Source organism: Narcine bancroftii, chromosome 1, assembly GCF_036971445.1.
Source record: "Narcine bancroftii isolate sNarBan1 chromosome 1, sNarBan1.hap1, whole genome shotgun sequence".
NCBI classification, from domain to species: Eukaryota; Metazoa; Chordata; class Chondrichthyes; order Torpediniformes; family Narcinidae; genus Narcine; species Narcine bancroftii.
In genome coordinates this window covers 167315572-167328439 of record NC_091469.1, presented here as the reverse complement: position 1 = coordinate 167328439, position 12868 = coordinate 167315572, and the positions used below count along the sequence as shown (strand labels likewise).

The window sequence follows — 12868 nt, the reverse complement described above, 5'->3', positions numbered from 1 at the left end:
GTTTCGCTCTCGCTCTCGCTCTCTCTCTGACCCACACTGTCAGAGACAACTTGCTTGACTGACTTCCTGTGCTTGCAAAAATACCTGACCTTCTCCATCAAACAATAGGAGGCAGCCTTCTGGTTCATCTGTTGTTTTTAGGTAAACAAGAACCCATCAGTGACTTCTGAGCTTTCTTGTCAAAAACCTTGCAAAAATGCATCAGGAGACAGTATGTCTCTTGCTGTTGCTTTAAAGAGCATTCATTCAACTCAATTCATTCAACTCAATTCATTCAACTCAATTCATTCAACTCAATTCATTCAACTCAATTAACACCTACTTGTGAAGTCTCCATAGGCATTCTTCACAGTTTCTGTAAAGTCATTCATAATATGAATTCTCCAGTATTTCAAATAAGATCCGTTTGAAGGTGTTTGCATGTGACCTACTCTAACTTTTCCCAATTTATCTCCCCAAAATATTTCTATATAACTGTCACACAAAACAGAACTAAGAATTTTCTTGATTGATCAAATCACTCTTTCCCACACACCACCATGATGTGATCCCGTAGGTGGGTTAAGTATCCAACTAATTTCCTTTAGAAGTAATGAATCATGAATTTGATGTTGATTTCAATTTTGAATTGCCTTTTGTAATTTTAATTGAGCTCCTGTAAAATTAAATCCATTATCAGAGGATAACTCCTTCACTTGACCACATCTGGTGATAAAACGTCGAAGAACATTGATAAGAGTCTGTATCATGATGACTTCAATATAAACTGCTCTCATAGTCAAACAATTAAAAATACAAATCCACAATGTACTCGCTCTTGGTTATTTTGCAGTACCAAATAACTGACAATGCCTTAAAAACCTTTGCTTTTATCAGCAAAATGGCAAAAATGAGCAAATGTGGCAATTCAAAAGTCTATAGGTTTAAAACATCTGTCGACTTCAAAACTTCCTAACATTTTAAGACTCTCAATCCAATTTTGTGTGATGGAATCTGCTCTAGTTTCATCCCATCCAAATTTCCTTCTGCACAATTTTATTACTACTACTCCCTGACTTCCCTCAAGGTCCTGGGGAAAATCCCGTTGGAACCCAGAGAATTATCCACCTTCATCTGCCTTAAAGGTTCCAACACCCCTTCTTTCCTAATCCCTACATTTTCCATAATCATCCCTTTTGCTTCTCTTATCATAAACGATTCCATATCTTTTTCACTCGTGAATACCGAAGAGAAGAACTCGTTCAATATCTCCCCCATCTCATTTGGCTCTGCACACATTCATCTGCTCTGATTCTCTAGTGGACCAATTCTATCCTTCACTTTCCATTTGCTACTGACATATTTGTAAAAAATGGCTGAAGATGATTAAACGAGCACCATTCTGTGAAAGGTGATAGAATGAGAAATTAGAGCTTGAAAATAGACAGCACTAACTCATGGGCCACTTTCTTATCAGAAGCTTCAAGGATGAAGGAATCTGGTTCAGACTGGTACAGTGACCTAGGGTACCCCATAGTCACCATTGCGCTTGCTTAATAAAGGCATGAATATTAACTTAGACACCCCTAAGGATGGGACGGCCTAATTAACATAACATGCGATGTATGATGAGGGAGGAACTGTGTGGTATCTGCAGGGATGGAAGGGAAAAGGGGAAGGTTGTAAGGTATTGAAATTCCAATTGGAAGAGACTAAATTAAGGTGTGGTGATATTGAGTGCGGGACTGTACAAAAGAGTGATGAATCTGGACCTCCGGGGTGTCTTTGGACTGAGAGACACCCAGCTCTACAGACCCAAAATAAAGCTGAACCTGTTCTCCAAGATTTTGTCTCCTGAGTAGTGATTGTGAACACTTTATATTTCTCAAGCTTGGGGGCTCATCCGGGATCGCAACTCCCACCGCTTGGTGACTGGTTATTGAAGAACGAGAAGGTGCACCCCACTGATTTCAGTGAGCTCTGATTTTCTTGCTTGCTGTCAGCGGTTTGAGCGAGTGATATCCGGACAGGAGACTTTGGAGAACAGGACGAAGGGGAACTCTGGTAGGAGGAGTGGAACAAAACAAAGTTGAACTCTGATAGGAGGAGTGGTTCGGTCGGGGAGCTCTCATGCACCAGTCCCAGGTAAGAAAATTGACTATTAAGTATTACTCGGGCAACCGGGAGAGTCTGTCAGGAGTGTGTGATTTGACAGGGAGAAAAATGGGTAATCAGTGTACCATGACTGATGAGTCCCGAGAGAAGAAGAGACCCCAGAGTGGGGGTCCCGGGGCTGACATTCCACCAGATAGTCCATTGGGGATGATGTAGGTAACTGGGATCGGGGAAGGACCCAGGGGAGAACTAAGGAAACTATGATAAAGTTTTGTTATTACAAATGGCCATAGAGTCCGATTCTGGGCTCCTCAGTTTGGTGGCCACAACTGGGGTCAGATGAAGATTAAATATGTGTGTAATACAAGAACCCCTTTTGATCAGGAAGAGTCAGATTATGCAGCATGTTGTATCCAAGTAACTTAGTTGTTTAAGGTCACCATGAAAAACAAAGAGGTAGTTACACCCCCTTGGGATCCTTTGAAGTACCTGCCTCTACTGTATTACAGTCAGAGGGGAGGGGAGAATCACCAAGCTGATGGCGAAGTCCCTCCCGATGATCACCAACAAGTGAGAGAGTCCGATAGAAGGGTGGAGGCCTGTGCCCTGGAGCTGGAGGAGGCAGGACAGAGGAGCTCGGACAGACAGGAAAAACTTGAGAAAAAGAGAAGGGGTGAGGTGGAGATATTACAGGATGATATAAAATCATTTCCATTGGAAAGAAAGGAACAAAGAGTCCAAGCCAACTTACAAATGTTCCCTCTGAGGGAGGTTCCGATAGGAGAAGCGATGTTGGGATTTGTCAACATTCCACTCACCAGTACGGAAGTAAGAAATTTCAAGAAAGAGATGAAAAGTCTCTTGGAGGACCCTCTAGGCTTGGCCGAACAATTAGATCCTGGGACCTAATATTTACACCTGGGGTAAAATGCAGTCGATATTGGGGTCCTTATTCACTGCGGAAGAAAGGTAAATGATATGGCAGGCAGGAATGAGGATTTGGGAAAGAGAGCATCCGGAAAGAGAGCATCCCCCTGGAGACCAACAGGGAGCTGTGGCAGAGGCTAAATTTCCCATCATTCAGCCAAACTGGGACAAGCAACAGGAAGAGGAGAGGAAGAACATGCGGGATTTGTGAGATCTGATAATAAAAGGGATAAGAGAATCAGTGCCAAAGAGTCAAAATTTCGAGCGAGTCTTTGAAAATTGTCAGGAAAAGGAGGAAGCACTCTCAGCCTTCCTGCAAAAGTTATGGAAAAACATGCAACAATATTCTGGTGTGAATCCAGACTCGGAGGCAGGACAGCAGCTCCTTCGAGCAAACTTTGTGACAAAATCCTGGCCCAATATTAAAAAGAAATTAAAAAAGATGGAGGATTGGAATGAGAAGTCTCTGGATCAGTTGTTGAAAGAGGCCCAGGAGGTGTATGTCCAGAGGAATGATGAGAAACAGAAGGGAAAGGTGAAAATGATGGTGCAAGCAGTGGAGCAAGTTGTGGAGAGAAAGTGGGAATGTGAGAGGCAGACAGCCCCGAGAAGTGGGGAGGGGGGGTGGGAGGTATGACAAGAGGAGGCAGAAGAGGGCAAGAAAGAGGGGGAGTCTGGAGGACAGGTCCCCTGAGATGTTACTATTGTGAGTGATGAAGAAGGGCACCTGAGATGAGACTGCCCAAAATGGAAGAGAGAGACTCGATCCTACACTCTGATGGAAAATGAGGACTAGGGGTGTCAGGGGTTCCCCTCTTTGGGGTCAATCAGATATCAACAGTAACCCCTGGTAAACCTAAAATTAGGACCCCAGGAAGAAGAAATAGTATTTATGGTAGACTCGGGAGCGGAAAGATTTGTGATTTAACCCCCATGAGACATGTTGGTGGGGAAAAAAATATTAGAATATTGGGAGTAGGGGGAAAGTCATGGAGACCCCCCTGATCAAGGGGGTATGCGTGAAGTACCAGAACCGAGAAGCGGTTGAGGATCTGATTCTGGTTCCCCAGGCTGGCGTGAATTTGATGGGACGAGACTTGCAGCTTAGACTGGGAGTCGGAACCGCTCCAGTGGGAGGACGCTGTGATAGTACAGATCTATCACCAATGTACATAGTGTATATAGTTACTGTATCTAGACTGTGCTTACAGCGATTGGCTGAGAGCTAAGCCACACCTATTGTTTGGGCCTTAAAGGGTTGTGTCCCTAGCCAGGTCGGATCATTCCGGACTGGTCGGCCACCTGTGAAGAGCTCGGGTCTTTTGCTAATAAAAGCCTTGGTTTGGATCAACAAGTCTTTGGTTCTTTCGACGAGCTCTACAATTTTATTAGCAAAAAGAATTTTTTTTGAAAGGGATGGAGCGTTTAACTCGGCCAGAAAAACTTGATATCGACCCACAGTCAGCTACAGCCTTCAAAGCCTTTAAGTTCTGGCTGCTGAACTTTGAAAACTTCCTGAGATTCATTCGGGTGGAGGAGGATAACCAGCGTCTAACAGCATTGCTATCTATGGTGTCCTTGAGAGTCTACGAGAACATCCAGGATGAGACCACTTACACCGCAGCCATAAAGGTACTGAAGGAACTGTATGATCAACCGGTGAACAGAGTTCATGCCCGGCTCAAGCTTGCGTCGAGGAAGCAACAGCCCAGCGAGTCCAGCAGGGCATATTTACAAGTATTAAAGGCATTGGGCAAGGACTGTAACTGTGTGGACAAAACTGCTGCCGAGATCACTAGCGACCTCGTCCGGGATGCCTATGTGGCTGGGCTCCGATCGAACGAAGTGAGGCTGCGTTTGCTCGAACAAGGGGTAGAAAAACTAGAGGACGTGGCCCGGATTGCGATCACAATGGAGGATGCAGCCTTAAAGTCCTCCGAGCTCTCTAGGGACTGGACCCCTCGTTCTGATGTGAGTAGAGTGCCCTTCTACCCTACCCCTGACGGCCTGTCGGCTGCTGCTACCCTGCCCCGTGCGAACCCGAAATGTTATTTCTGCGGGAGGGACAAGCACAGCAGATCCCAGTGCCCAGCAAGAAAAGCCAGGTGCCAGAAGTGCCTTAAAAAGGGCCACTTTGCTGCAGTCTGTAGGTCTAAAATGGCCGCCAGCAAACACAGTGCCTCGTGTGAAGCTCAACCGCCACTATCCCATTCAAACTCTTCTTCCCCAGAGCTCTCGTCCAATGAGAGCGAGGGCTCCCCTGCACGGCAACGCCTGACGTCACGGAGACGCCGAACCCGGAAGGGGCAACCCACCGTCGCAACCATGGTGATGGCCTGCCTCTCGCCCCCGTGCGGAACACTTGACACTACCTCCGCTGCTGCCGCCGCCACGGACACCCCCGGAGCCGACGCTACCGCCGCTGCTGCCGCCGCCACGGACACCCCCGGGGCCGACGCTACCGCCGCTGCTGCCGCCGCCACAGCCACCCCCGGGGCCGACGCTACCGCCGCTGCTGCCGCCGCCACGGACACCCCCGGGGCCGACGCTACCGCCGCTGCTGCCGCCGCCACAGCCACCCCCGGGGCCGACGCTACCGCCGCTGCTGCCGCCGCCACGGACACCTCCGGGGCCGACGCTACAGCCGCTGCTGCCGCCGCCACGGACACCCCCGGGGCCGACGCTACCGCCGCAGCTGCCGCCGCCACAGACACCCCCGGGGCCGACGCTACCGCCGCCGCAGCCACCCCCGCGGCCAACCAGGTGCTCACCCTAGCATTCATCGCTGACGACCGCCAGGGCCCGACCGCCGATCGCGAGCAACTACAAACCCCACTACTTACCATTCACCCGCCACAACAGCACTTCCGGGAGGTTCTCCAACCTGCTCCTCGAGCGTTGACTACGTCATCCCGTTGCGTGACGTCATCCCGTTGCGTGACGTCATTGCGCAAAACTCGCCTGTCAACTGCTTCAATAACATTAAACCAGCAATGCTCTCATCCCCTCACCAGAGCAATGGAACTGATTAAAGTGCATGGACACTACACCAATTGCTTATTTGACTCTGGGTCAACTGACAGTTTTATCCAGCCAGATCTGGCCCTCCGTTGGGGACTTGACATTATCCCCACTACCCAGAGGATCTCATTAGCGACGAGGTCGCACTCGACTGGGATAAAGGGGTATTGCATCGCCACGCTGGAAGTACAGGGCGTGACGGTCACCCACTTTAAATTATTCATCCTTCCCCAATTGTGCGCCCCAGTGTTGCTGGGATTAGACTTCCAGTGTCAGTTCCAAACGGTGTCCCTACACTTTGGGGGACCCCACGCCCCCCTCTCGGTCTGCCATCGCCCCACTCCCAAAGCACCCGAGCAACCCGCCCCCGTGCCCCGGGGCCAATCCTGCGGCCTTTCCACACTCTGGATTGCCCCGCCAGCATTCTTCGCAAACCTCACCCCTGGCTGGAAGCCTGTGGCCACCAAAAGTCGGCAATATAGTTACGAGAACAGGCAATTCATTAGGAGTGAGGTGCGTAGATTGCTGGATGAGGGCATCATCGAACCCAGTTCAAGCCCCTGGAGAGCCCAGGTGGTGGTTGTCAAGAATGGGGAAAAACTACGGATGGTGGTCGACTATAGCCAGACCATTAACCGCTTCACACTCCTGGATGCGTACCCCCTGCCACGCATCACGGATGTGGTGAACCAGATCGCCCAGTACCGCATTTTCTCCACTATTGACCTACGTTCGGCCTACCACCAGCTCCCGATCCGCTGCGAGGACCGACCATTCACGGCCTTTGAAGCGAATGGGCGGCTATATCAATTTCTCAGGGTACCATTCGGGGTCACAAATGGTGTCGCGGTCTTCCAGCGGGAAATGGACAGGATGGTGGACCAGAACACGCTAACCGCTACCTTCCCGTATCTGGACAATATCACCATCTGCGGCCACGACATGCAGGACCATGACGCCAACCTAGACAAATTTCTTCAAACTGCCCGTCAGCTAAACCTGACTTACAATTTGGACAAGTGTGTTTTCCGGACCACACGACTCGCTATTCTAGGTTGTGTGGTGGAAAACGGGATAGTCATGCCAGATCCTGACCGCATGCGTCCCTTAATGGACTTACCCCCCCCACATACCCAGAAAGCTCTCAAACGCTGCCTGGGCCTTTTCTCGTATTATGCCCAATGGGTTCCAAACTACGCCGACAAGGCACGTCCTCTTATCAAGACCACCTCTTTTCCCCTCTCGACCGAAGCCACAGCGGCTTTCGATCGAATCAAATCTGACATCGCTGCTGCGACGCTGCACGCGATCGATGAGTCTGTCCCGTTTCAAGTCGAGAGCGATGCATCCGACTTCGCCCTGGCAGCCACCTTGAACCAGGCCGGTCGGCCTGTAGCCTTCTTCTCCAGAACCCTCCAGGGTCCGGAGAGTAGACACTCCTCGATCGAGAAGGAGGCCCAGGCCATAGTTGAAGCGGTACGTCGTTGGAGACATTACCTCGCTGGGAGGCGCTTTACACTGTTGACTGATCAACGCGCGGTCTCCTTCATGTTCAGCAACACCCAGCGTGGTAAGATAAAAAACGACAAAATCGCCAGATGGAGAATCGAACTCTCCACCTTTAACTATGACATCCTGTACCGGCTTGGTAAGCTCAACGACCTGCCTGACGCGCTCTCCAGGGGGACGTGCGCCAGCATACAGATGGACAGACTACGGAAACTCCATGAGGCGCTCTGTCATCCAGGGGTCACTAGGTTTGCTCACTTTGTCAAGGCGCGCAACTTACCCTACACAGTTGAGGAGATCCGCTCCATGACCCGAGCCTGTTCGGTGTGCGCCGAATGCAAGCCCCACTTCTTCCGTCCGGATAACTCCCACGTCATCAAAGCCACCCGCCCCTTCGAGCGTCTTAGCGTAGACTTTAAGGGACCCCTACCGTCGACCAACCGTAATACCTACATCCTTACGGCCATCGACGAATACTCCCGCTTCCCATTCGCTGTGGCCTGCCCAGACACCACTGCCACCTCAGTGATACAGGCCCTTCACAGTATTTTCACCATCTTCGGGTACCCCAATTCCATCCACAGTGATAGGGGGTCCTCATTCATGAGTGCAGAGCTGCAACAGTACCTTCTGGAGTGTGGTATTGCTTCAAGCAGGACCACGAGCTATAACCCACGCGGTAATGGCCAGGTCGAGAGGGAGAATGCCACCATATGGAGAGCGGTTACACTGGCTCTCCGGTCTAAAGGTCTCCCCACCTCTCACTGGCAGGAGGTTCTCACTAGTGCCTTACACTCCATCCGCTCCCTCCTATGTACTGCAACAAATGCCACCCCCCACGAAAGGATGTTCCTTTTCCCGAGGAAATCCGAATCGGGAACCACTGTACCGGCATGGCTCACCGTCCCTGGCCCTGTCCTTTTGCGACGCCACGTCCGGCACTCAAAGAACGACCCCTTGGTCGACCGAGTGACTCTACTCCACGCGAACCCACATTACGCATACGTGGAGTTCCCAGACGGGCGGGAGGACACTGTTTCGGTGCGGGACCTAGCTCAGGACGCGGTAGACCCAGCAAACCCCCCAACTCCTTATGCTCCAGGCCCCGTGCCGCAACAGAAGGACCAACAGCACCCCAATGACTCGGGCCACCCTGCCGACAAAACGACTGGGGAATTGAGCGACGGAGCAGTCGCACCCGATGAGCCCGCTGGCGACACCACTCCAGCGACCCCAATCCCGGCACCACGGCGGTCACGCCGGATGGTCAGACCCCCTGACCGCTACAGTCCTTGACCTACCCCTTCCTTTTCATTCTCTCCCTCGTTTTTTTTTTTTTTTTCCAGGGTCAATTCTCCAAGAAGGGGTGAATGTGATAGTACAGATCTATCACCAATGTACATAGTGTATATAGTTACTGTATCTAGACTGTGCTTACAGCGATTGGCTGAGAGCTAAGCCACACCTATTGTTTGGGCCTTAAAGGGTTGTGTCCCTAGCCAGGTCGGATCATTCCGGACTGGTCGGCCACCTGTGAAGAGCTCCGGTCTTTTGCTAATAAAAGCCTTGGTTTGGATCAACAAGTCTTTGGTTCTTTCGACGAGCTCTACAGACGCATAATGGTGCGGCTGTACCCATTGAAGGAAGAGGATATTCGGGACATTGAGAACCGTGTCTGGGCCGGAGAGGGGAACAGGGGAGGACTGCAGATAATCCCACTTAAAATAACCCTAAAGGAGGGGTTCCAACCAGTGCGGATAAAACAGTATCCTATTTTAGTGGAGGGATGAAGGGGCCTTCAGCCGGTCATTGAAAACTTACTGCGAGATGGAATGCTAGAAAGCTGCATGTCCCCCTATAATACCCCAGTCCTCCCTGTACAGAAAGCAGATGAAACTTTCCGCTTGGTCCAGGTTCTACGAGAATGAAACAAGATTGTCCAGACCCAACACACAGTGGTCCCAAACCCTTATAACATACTGAATCGAATTTCCCTGGAACACGAGTGGTTCAGTGTTTTAGATTTGAAAGATGCCTTTTGGAGTTGCCCCTTGGATGAGAATAGTCGGGACTTGTTTGCCTTTGAGTGGGAGGACCCTCACTCAAAACAGCAGTATCAATGGACAGTCCTCCCCCAAAGGTTTACAGAATCTCCCAACCTATTCAGACAAGTCTTAGAGCAGGTATTGGAAGAACACTCAGGCACCCTCAGGGGCACAGTTAATACAATATATAGACGACTTGTTAATATCGAGTACAGAAGAAGGTGAAGTTTGTGAGTCTACCATTAAGTTACAAAACTTCTTAGGAGAAAAAGGATTAAGAGTTTCCAAGAACAAGTTACAATGTGTGGAACAAGAAGTAAAGTATTTGGGACATTTGATTAGCGGGAAAGAAAGAGAATCGGACTTGAACGAATTGCTGGCATCACTGGTCTGCCTCTACCTAAAAACCAAAAGGAGATAAGGAAGTTCCTCGGATTAATCAGGTATTACCGATTGTGGATAGATAAACACACACAGGAAGTCCGATTTTTATATGACAAATTGGGAGGTGAGAAAGAAAAGGTGGAGTGGAGTATAGAGGAACAGCAGGAATTTGCTCGCTTGAAAAAAGATTTGATTAATGCTCCGGTCCTGGCTTTGCCTGCTATTAATCAGCCTTTCTACTTGTTCGTAAATGTGGCCTTGGGAGTGTTAACTCAGAAAAGTGGAGGACAAAGGGAACCTGTGGCATTCCTCTCGAAGATGTTCGACCCAGTGTCATGAGGGTGGCCTGAATGCGTTCAAGCAGTCGCGGGCACGGCTGTACTGGTGGAAGAGAGCCGAAAATTTACCTTTGAAGGAAGTCTGGTTGTGTTCACTCCCCACACAGTTAGAACAATCCTAACTCAGAAGTCCCATAGATGGTTGATGGATTCGAGAATTCTGAAGTATGAGGCAATCTTGATGGAAAAAGATGACCTAACTATTGTTACAGATAAAAACTTGAATCCTTCACAGTTCTTGTACTCATTGGAGGAAGACAAAGAACCAGAGGACTCAGGACATGACCGTAGTGAGGCGGTAGAGCTGCAGACGAAAAGTCGAGATGAACTAGAAGAGGAGCCCCTCTCGGTAGGACAATAGTGGTTCATAGATGGCTTGTCAAGCTGTGTGGATGGGAAGAGATATAGTGGATATACTATCATTGATGGGGTCACCGGAACAGAGGAGGAAGCTGGGTGTCTACCCGGGAGTTGGTCCGCTCAGTGCTGGAAACTGTATGCCCTAATGAGAGCCTTGGAACTGTTGGAAGGGCAAGAAGGTATCATATATACGGATTCAAAATATGCTTTTGGAGTGGTATCCACGTTTGGGAAGATCTGGAAGGAGTGGGGGATGATAACAGCAAGAGGAAAAGAATTAGCCCACGAACAACTAATTGAGAAGACTCTGGAAGCATTACTTAAGCCAGGAAGAATTGCTATAGTATAAGGGTATTAAAGGTTACAGAGAGAAGGCGGGGACGGGGTACTGAACTTTAAGATCAGCCATGATCTCGTTGAATGGCGGAGCAGGCTCGAAGGGTCGAATGACCTACTCCTGCTCCTATCTTCTATGTGCCAGGGCAACAGAAGGGAAGCTCACCAGAAGCCCGAGGAAATCGGATGGCTGATGAAGAGGCCCAACAGGCGGTGCGATCAGGAACAGTGCACGTGATGACTTTGATACCTCTCAGAGAAGGGCTGAAGAAGGTGCCTATCTTTTCCCTCCCTGAAGAGGAACAGATGGAAAAGATGGGAGTGAAGAAGATGGACGATGGAAGATGGTGGCTCCAAGATGAAAAGCAATTGTTGAATAAAGAAATCACCAGACAACTACTGGTGGAGCTACACTCATGATTACACTGGGGAGCTCAAGCACTGTGTGATGTATTTTTACGAACCTATGCTTGCAGAAGAGTGTATTCCTGAGCAAAGCAGACGGTGGCTCGCTGGGTGATTTGTTTGAAGGTCAATAGAAAAGTTATGAGAACTATGCCTGGAGGAGGGCAGCCTCTGGCGATCCGGCCATTTCAAAGGATACAAGTGGATTTCACTGAACTCCCTAATGTCCAGTGATGGAAATTTCTGCTGGTAATAGTGGACCACTTCACGAGATGGGTCGAGGCGTTCCCCACCGCTAGTGTCACTGCACAAGTCGTGGCGAAGATAATTCTGGAACAAATTATACCCCAGTATGGAATAGTCAAATCCATCGATTCAGATCGGGGAACTCATTTCGCTTCTAAGATCCACAGTCTGGTCTGTGAAGCTTTAGGGATAGAATGGAAGCTGCATACACCACGGCATCCACAGAGTTCGGGGAGGGTGGAGCAAATGAATGCCACTTTAAAGATGCAAATTACGAAACTAAGAGAGGAGACTAAATTACCCTGGACCAAGTGTCTACCAATAGCTCTTCTCAGAATTCAAACAGCGCCATGACAAGACATCAGAATATCCCCCTACGAGATGTTATTTGGACTCCCATATTTGGGACAGGTAGAGGATTTACCTATGGTCGAAATGATGTGCTTTTAAGGAAATATTTACTGGCAGTCTCTTGTTCTCTTGCAGATTTAAAAGCTAAGGGTCTGTTGGCACAGAACCCTCCTCTGGATTTCCCCATCTATCCTGTGAATGCTGGTGACTGGGTCCTAAACAAGTCGTGGAAAGAAGAGAAGCTTCTGCCCCGGTGGACTGGTTCATATTTGGCATTGTTATCCACAGAAATAGTGGTCCGAATGGAGGAAAAGGGGTGGACACATGCTTCAAGAGTAAAGGGACCAGTGGACCCACCACCAGCAAAGGGAAAGGAGGAGGAGTAAAAAGGACAGTGATAAAAAAAACTGCAACAATGAGACTTTTATGTTTTCTATCTCAATTTGTACTTTTACATCATAGCTTTGCATGTGTAACTCAAAAATAATTTTATCTCTCTGTGTACTAATCTTGCTAAACACCAGAATCAAACAGATTGTTGGGTATGCGCAAAAATACACCATGGGAAGACAGGAGTCCCCTTAGTGGTGATCCCTCTCTCCCTACAAGAATTGTTTGATATCTATACCCTGCCAAAGAACCGTGATCAACCACTGAAGATGAGTTCAAAGGGGGGTCCTTGCGACCAAAACCAGCAAGATCAGCCACTACCAATCTGGGGCAGTGCTTCCCTTTGAGGTAGGACTTAAGAATATGACCTGCCTCTGTAATATAAATCAGTCTGCTCCACACCAACTAGGAGTTTCCAATTGTACGCAGAATTGGACAGTAACCAGACTGCGGACTCTGCAG

General features: G+C 49.1%; 1 long non-coding RNA gene across 1 annotated transcript; it reads left to right on the top strand.

Annotated features, from left to right (window-relative positions):
- Nucleotides 1–1659: 1659 nt before the first annotated feature.
- On the top strand, nucleotides 1660–12432 carry LOC138736111 (uncharacterized). Its single transcript, XR_011340100.1, has 2 exons — nucleotides 1660–2124; nucleotides 12152–12432. It is a non-coding gene; the product is annotated as an uncharacterized lncRNA (long non-coding RNA).
- Nucleotides 12433–12868: the final 436 nt, after the last annotated feature.